At 35.1% G+C, this 7,925-nt stretch overlaps 1 long non-coding RNA gene across 1 annotated transcript; it reads left to right on the top strand.

Annotated features, from left to right (window-relative positions):
* The first annotated feature begins 2,621 nt into the window (after positions 1-2,621).
* On the top strand, positions 2,622-4,708 carry LOC111410410. Its single transcript, XR_002705678.1, has 2 exons — positions 2,622-3,997; positions 4,392-4,708. It is a non-coding gene; the product is annotated as an uncharacterized LOC111410410 (long non-coding RNA).
* Positions 4,709-7,925: the final 3,217 nt, after the last annotated feature.

Genomic DNA, 7,925 nt, shown 5'->3' with positions numbered 1-7,925 from the left:
TCATATAATATGACCATTAACAGATTTGGATGTCAACAATTACAATTTACATGTTAGATCTGGAAAAAATAACATGATTGCAATCTTAAGAAATTTGGTCCTTGCAATCTTGTATAGAATTTACTCTCTCACTTTCATTATATTTATGTGGTATCTACAAAGGTAGATTATCGATTTGTACACAGAATTAATGTACATTATGAGCGAAATAATGATGTAATTATCATCCTTATCTATACGTATAAAACAATTATTGCAGTGACATTAATTAGGATTGAAATTTAATTTTCACATTGATGACATTCAGATATTACATATTACAATCCAAATTAAATCTACAGAACAGCAGAGTAATATACATTTTGAACAGAATTTCGTAAATCAAGAATTAAAGAAGTAGGGATGACAACGGGGCGGGGTTTTTTAATTATTTTTTTTATAAAAGGTTAGGGTTCAATTTGCTTCAAATAGAAGGAAGTGACATATTTTCTAGTATCTTCAATTGTACAAATCTTATCAAACTTGACTAATTTATATATACAATTATGCTACTTTGTCAAATTGATATTATATTGATAAAAATAAATATAAAAAGATATAACATGTTCAACTGAACAAATTTGAAAATCTATATATTGTAATAAATTAAAGTGTGTGGGGTTACAACTTTTGTGACAATATCAAAGGAAAAAACACAAAAAATCTTGTTCACCCTAAGAATTAATGTTGTGTACCAATAGTGACTATCATATTTAAGATTTGTAGTGTTTATTTTGAATATTAACTTTGTCAGCTTGAATGTTATCTGTATTTTATTGAATTCAGAATTAAAAAAAAAAAATTAAACGGGGCAAGCCCACTGCCCCGTCCCATCGAAGGCGGGGCGGGGCATGGGGCGAGAGAAACAGGGCGGGTGCCCTGCCCCGAACCCACATCGTAGCCATCACTACTTCAGGGCGGACCAAACCCTCCTCGCCTTAGACAGGCCAGGTGGGACGGGGCAGGGGCAACTTTTTGCTGTGTTTATTTTTACAAACATGCTATAGGTCCCAACTCGAGGACCGACCCAAAAACAGGGCATCACCTCAGCCCCCGATTTCAACTTCATTTTTTTTTCAGATCCAAGGGCCGAGGTGTTGCCACCTCAGCACCCTGGATTTTGGTCGATCCCCGAGTTGGGACAAGTTGCATTTCCCTTATTTTTATTTTTTATTTTGTATTTTTTTTACATTTTCAAAGTTCCAAGTTATATTATTATTTGTGAATAAAATACAAATTCAAATTAGGTTTTTAACGAGTGAATTGTTTAGAAATAAAATTATCTTTTATCTTTTTTTTCCTTCACCGTTCAAGGCGGGTTCTTTTCCCATCACTATAAAGAAGCTAGGTGGGATCCATATTCCATAAATTTGGTTAGTTGGAACCGACACCTGTTGAACCAAGGAATATGCCCCAAGAACTTCGCCCTCTACTTGCGAGACATAAGAGACGTGAGGGGGACAAAAGCACCAAAGGCTTGCACCAAAGCATAGACTAGCCATTCCCCATCTAGGCAGGCTAAAAATCGTTATTATGGTGCACGTGAGCAAGTGTTCAAAGTGTGACTTTAAAGCCAATGAATGAAAGGCACACAAGCTAATGAACAAAACGAGATACTATAGTGGAGACAGTTACAAGTTAACCACTAAGAGGCTACCATATGCCCTTTTCCTAAATAACTGAATTGCTTACCGTCCAAGAGAAAGAAAGGAGGCAAATTCAAATATCTCCCACCCGAATAGCCATTTTCCCTCTTGCTCCTATTTGAGCATCGAAACCAAAGTGTTTAGAAGTAGAAAATCCTGACTAGGTGAAAGGAATTTGTTGATCTGATTTTTATTGTCAACAACGTCTGTGAGAAACATGAACAAAGAAAACCATGAATCAGTCCATCAAAATGGAGGATTTCTCGAGGTCTTCAAAAATGAGTTATGCAAAGGAAATTCAGGAAGTAGTTGGAGTACTGGTGGATTAGAACAGCCAGAGGAAAACTCTAAGCATCAGTGAGAGGATATCACAGGGAAACTATGAGAAAATCAGTCCCTCGCTCAGCTTTGTTGCTTACAAAAGAAGAAGTTGGCAGCAGATGCCATTCAAAAGTGGTTCAAGACCTCAAGGCACGGACGGCGGAACACGTTGCTCCCTGTTCAAAAATACAAAGCCTGGAAACGGGAAAACTGGTAATCCCCAGTCCCTAACCTTTTCAATCAAATCTATAGAGCCTAAAAATTGTAAAACGTGAATCGAAGATGATATAATCGTGATCCAGGCAATCATAGTGGGAGAATGTCTTTACCACATGCTCCTAGACAGTGAAAGTGCAGAAAATATGCTATACAATCATGCTTTTGATCGAATGCAAAAATATAACCGTTGGATCCCTAATTCAAAGCATCAACGCCTTACTAGAGGAGGCTTGGTCCTTCATGAATAGACCACTCTACTAGTGAAAATAGGAGAGGAGCCCCAGGCATACCAAGGGTATATGAATTTCAACATTGTTAAGGGTAAATCTGCACACGACGAAATCATTGGACAACCTTCCATGAAGCTGAAACATAATTATTTTCTTTCGTACATAGTTACCTATAATATCTTACTAGACTGTCTTGAGATGAGTGGGAGAACTGCGGAAGCAGTAGATCTTTATACAAAACTAAAACAACAAGGCTTGACACCAGATTCCATAACCTATGCCATTCTTGAACGGTTACAAAGCGGTTCACATCAGAAAGTTCGAATTCGGAGGCAACATCCAATAACTGGTTGGGTTGTCAGCCCATTAGGGTGACAAAGACAAATCCCTCTCACAATGTTTATGAGAAGTAGCTGCCAGTTATGCCCCTAAAGAGATAATCATCTGTGGCATAACCATAAGGAAGAATGAATGGTCGTTTCAGTGGCACATATGATGGACATGTGATGTTACGGCTGGACCCTATTTCAACCATCGTGCCTCGTGTCTGGGACACACAGCACACTTACTGACCCTTGATTCTGATATCTGGTTTATTGTTTTGTGTTAACTTGTGACAGTATTCAAGTAGTTATTGACGGCTGTGGCATAGTCAGATTTGCAATTGTATTGCTTTGCATATGAATACAAATATGAATGCAGAGGATGTGCAACTTGAATGCATTATTTACTATTTAGGCCGGCAGGAAAATATATTTTCTTCATCATCAATGGCCAAAGCATGCACTTTTCTCTCGGGTTAGGAAATAGAAAACGAGACGATACTGAACCAAAATAAAGGCGGAAGAGCCATTTGAAAGATCAGAGCAAGTTGGCATTTTTTTTCTTCTTTTACTCGATTTTTCCCCAGTTGTATTCATCATTTGTTATATATACCTGGACGGTTAGTAACCATCTTTAATAACCACGTGTTGTATTGATTATTGTACCTTGTTTATCAACTGTTATTAACTCTTATTGCTACTCTTCATTAATGGATTTTGATCATCATGGAAATTTATTGTGCTTTATAGTGGTTATAAATGTGTCAGGAAAGTTAGTCTTTTGCAAGTTTTAAATGACAGTTGTAAGCTATCATGAAAACTTTCAACAACATAGGTTATCTATGTTGTAGATGTGGGAAAAAAAAAAAAATCTAGATGACTCTTGTGTTTACTTCCTATGATGATAGCTAAAGATTCTTGATCATCTGCTTAGATTGTCAATTTTAGCTTTCAGTGATTGGTATCTGTTCGCCAAATTGGAGTGCGAATTTGTATTGCTCATTGAAATTATATTCATCTCTTGTGTCTTCTTAAAGTTTTTGTGACTTATTCAGAAATTGGTTTCTTCATAATTATATTAAATTTTTGTGAAGGAAATTATTTTTTTCAGTGTAATTTACATAAAATTGTCATTTCACAAGTTTAACTCTTTTGCTGAATGTTGCACAGCACACAGGACTTTAGGCTGCAGACATCCGTTATGTGAAGAGTAATTTTGGTACGTATGACCGAATTTGGCTATTAAATCATCATTTTTCACAGAACTCACAGACTTTGGGCTGCAAATGTGAATTATATTGTTTATATCAGAGTATATATCTGTGATTTTATGTAAATTTGAGTGACATATATGAAATTCTGCCTGTTGATTAATTCTGCAATTACCAATTCTACATTGAGTTTATCTGATAGCTAGTTTGTTGGGGGGCATTACCTATGAATTTCATGTTCTAGGCTCAAGTTGTACGTGTTATTAATGATGTAGAGAAATCAGCTTGTCCATAATGTTGTCGACCTACGTGGTGCATTTTTCTTTTTTTCTTTCAATTTTTTTTTTTTTTTTTGGTCATTGGCGGTGATGTATAAATTTGCTTATGAAATTGCTGGTGCAGATTCTATTGATACCAACATGGCTTCAAAGGAGAGGCTCGACCTGATTTATGCCACAGTCAAGTGGAACCTTGAGATCAGATGGTTTTAGAGTCTCCCATAATCCTATACTTTCTTCAGGACAGCAGTTCCAGTGCTGGTAGGCTATCTATCTGGATCATTGAACTTGATGTTAGCATCTACTTTAAAATTTTACCGATGTTACTTGAATTTATTATATTTCCTGTATATTTTGATAGTCAGCAGCCTAGTTTCCTTGTATACGTTAAATTTAATCAAGAAAGGTGAAAAATATTTCAATATTGCTTGGTTCTGTTTATCAAATATGTTCACATGCTCCATCGTGGACATGGGAATTTATTCAAAATGATTATTTTCTACTTTTTGAGTCTTACATTCTTTTCTCGGTATGTTACTACGATGGTTGATTGATGGTTCATCTCATACAAGAAAAAGGTCGCTGAAGCCAAATAGTTGATCACTTGACATGTTTATTTATATAACATCTCTTCTTTGACGATTAACTCAGGGTAAGTTTGATGTGGTTTTTCGAAGAATAGATTTTGTGAAACATGATGTTTTTGGAGGATGTATAGTTAAAAAGTATGGATAAGTTATGTGTTCAATGTACAAAATCATTTTATTGTGAGGGTGGTGGTTGAAAATAAATTTAAGAAAACATGAATTTTAAAGAATCTGACCAAATCTGGGCTCAATAAAAACCATAAACAATACGAGCCTCTTTTGCATATAAAAATTTAATCCAAAATGCTTGCTTGTCTCGTTAAATCGACTTAAATTTAAATACATTTTGATGAATAAGAATGTTTCACTTGTGTATCTAAGTACGATAAAGAAATTTAAAATTAAATTTTAGCTTCAAATTTTTTCTTGAACATGTAAAACTTGCCTAAATTTTTCCGGGCAACTATTCATCTTCGTATATTTATTTCTATTCGGACACAATAAACAAATCAAAACAAACGTTGGAGAAATGAAAGCAAATTACATAAAAATTTAAGAAAATGTCTCGCAAACGTATCACTTGATGTGCGATGTGGATGGCGTTCATCTCACTGCTTCCACCATCATCGGCCTCGACAGCAGCATCTTGGTCCAGTGTGCCGCCGTCCCTCAGGTCGCTAATTTTCGTTTGCTAAATTGTAATTTTTATTTGTTATTTGATCGAATCACATTCATACATAGGGCTTGAGTTTTTGTTGCAAAGGCATTTTATCAAGAGTTGATTTTGGTATGAATTTAGCATTGAAGAGCGTTGTAAGATCCCTGTCAAAGATGTGGTGGTGTGGAATTGGGTCGAGATCCTCGCCCTAGTATGGATAAATGGTGCATTGGGCTCTCATCCATTAAAATGAATCACAACTCTATTGGACAATGAATCAAGGATCCACTATCACTTGGGTCGGTGATGATGAATGAAAGCATTATTCCTTTTATATGTTGTGAATGATTATTCAAGGTGTATAAAGATGTGCGCTCGTGAAATTATGGATTCATTTTTTGTTGTGGTCTTTTGTTAATGAGAGTACATGCCTATCTATATACAGATAACTCGAGGAGATTGCTAATATAGTAAAGGATTTCGAAGGGCCAGGCTCCTACTGGGCTACACCTACATGGTGATTCAAGGAGCTGTCATCCGTGGAAAGAAGGTGCTTTATCTAGCTGTATCGAAAATTTGAGATTCATATGCAAAATGTTAGAATTTAGCAGTCCATTATGCAGATAATTTTAGTATCTTGTGATCGATTCTTGACCAAGCATTTGATCTCGTCTGGATTGCATGTATTTTTGACGATTGTGTTAAGTATTACGATTGGGGAATTTCAACACTTCGTAAATATGAAAAAAAATTTTGTTGGCTGATTCTATAAGAGTTTGAGTTGATACAGTCATGAATTCTAACAAAAACAGGTGAAGTTTGGGACGTGTTTGCTTGCTTCGCCTTGACATAATGTTCATTGCAAACTACAAGGCATTTGAGAGCATTCTCTTTATATTTGTTGAACCATCTCATCTAAAAGTTTAAGTTGTTAGAGGGAAAAAGCATTTATATATTTAAACATAGTCTTAGCACACCATCTGACGTATAAATGACACATTCAGAATTTTTGAAATGAATGGCCACTAGATTGAACATGGGACCTTGATATGATGTTATGCCATGCTTAGGGAGAGACGTATTTATAAATGTACGTCATAGCACATCGTGTTTCATTCTTACTAAATATGTTGCTTTTATTGCAAGAATCTGGTGTTATAACAGTAAAGAAAACTGCATAAGCTCTCATTTTTGGTCTCTGAGGAACCAATGACTTCGGCCAGTGTAACATGGTGGTGGAGAAAATAGGAGATTACCTCATCGACCAGGGCCTTTAGGTCTTCTCTCGCCTAAGTTACAAAATCATTAATTCTAGAATTTTAATATTAGTTTCAAATTTTACTACCCTCTCTTCTGACTTCTCCTGAATTAAGATGTTACGTAGTGATTATATTGAATATAAATTATGTCGTCTAGTAGTCAATAGGTGATGAAATGTAACATAATGATAAAATTCGAAACTAAATCAAAACTCACTCAGTTGAGATTAATTAATATTTAATAACCTAATTAAAATATTTCTTGAAGTTCAGTGATGACGATGATGAAATTTACTGTAAAAATTTTAAATTTGGGCTTAAGGTAGCTACAAGGAAGGATAATTCTACATGTATATTATGGTATCTATAAAGGTATCCATAATGTACACATGAAATTCCATGATTGAAGGGTTGAAAAAACGATTTTTCAACCCTTCAATAATATTATGCCAGTTGTACATTATGAACACGCTTATAGACATTATAATGTAAATATAACATAACTCTAAAAGGAAAAAGTAATGCTACAAGAACAGTTTCAAAATCAGACTAAAAAACAAGTCGGATAGATGTCAATACACTATTGGTGAGTTTGAAAATTTTAAAAAGAAATAAAAAATAGCCAAATACAGTCTGCCAGCCCATTCTCTTTTTTCAGCTCCTGTCACTCGTCCCGTTCAATTGGAATTGTCCAAAAGGGAAAATAAAAACATATTACAGGGGTGTTTTGGGTAATGAATAATACAACTGTTCCACCGAAACCCTAATCTTTCACTATTTCCCCCTTATAAAGCGCGCACTCACACCGTTCTCTCTCGCCAAATTATCGAAGACGCTTCACTCTGAGTTTCGGTTTGTATTTGTTTTTATGTCTATGTTTTTTTATAGTTTTAATCTGTGTTTTGCGTTAAAAATGGACGAATGATAAGCGGAGATTGTGTGTATCGACGTTGTGCAATATGAAATCAATGCACTTTGTTCGAAAGAGTTCTCTGCAATATTGATATTGATTGGGGAAGGTGGGCAGTTGTGTTTCAATTCTTCCATTGAATCCTTCAACAATCATCTTCCCCACATTCGAATTGTTAATCCTTCATTTTTTTTTTACAAAATTTTTTATGAATCATCTTTTATTTATTAATCCAGATCTTGCG

This window comes from Olea europaea, chromosome 15 (assembly GCF_002742605.1).
Source record: "Olea europaea var. sylvestris chromosome 15, O_europaea_v1, whole genome shotgun sequence".
In the NCBI taxonomy this organism is placed as follows: domain Eukaryota; kingdom Viridiplantae; phylum Streptophyta; class Magnoliopsida; order Lamiales; family Oleaceae; genus Olea; species Olea europaea.
This window is presented reverse-complemented; position numbering and strand designations above follow the sequence as displayed.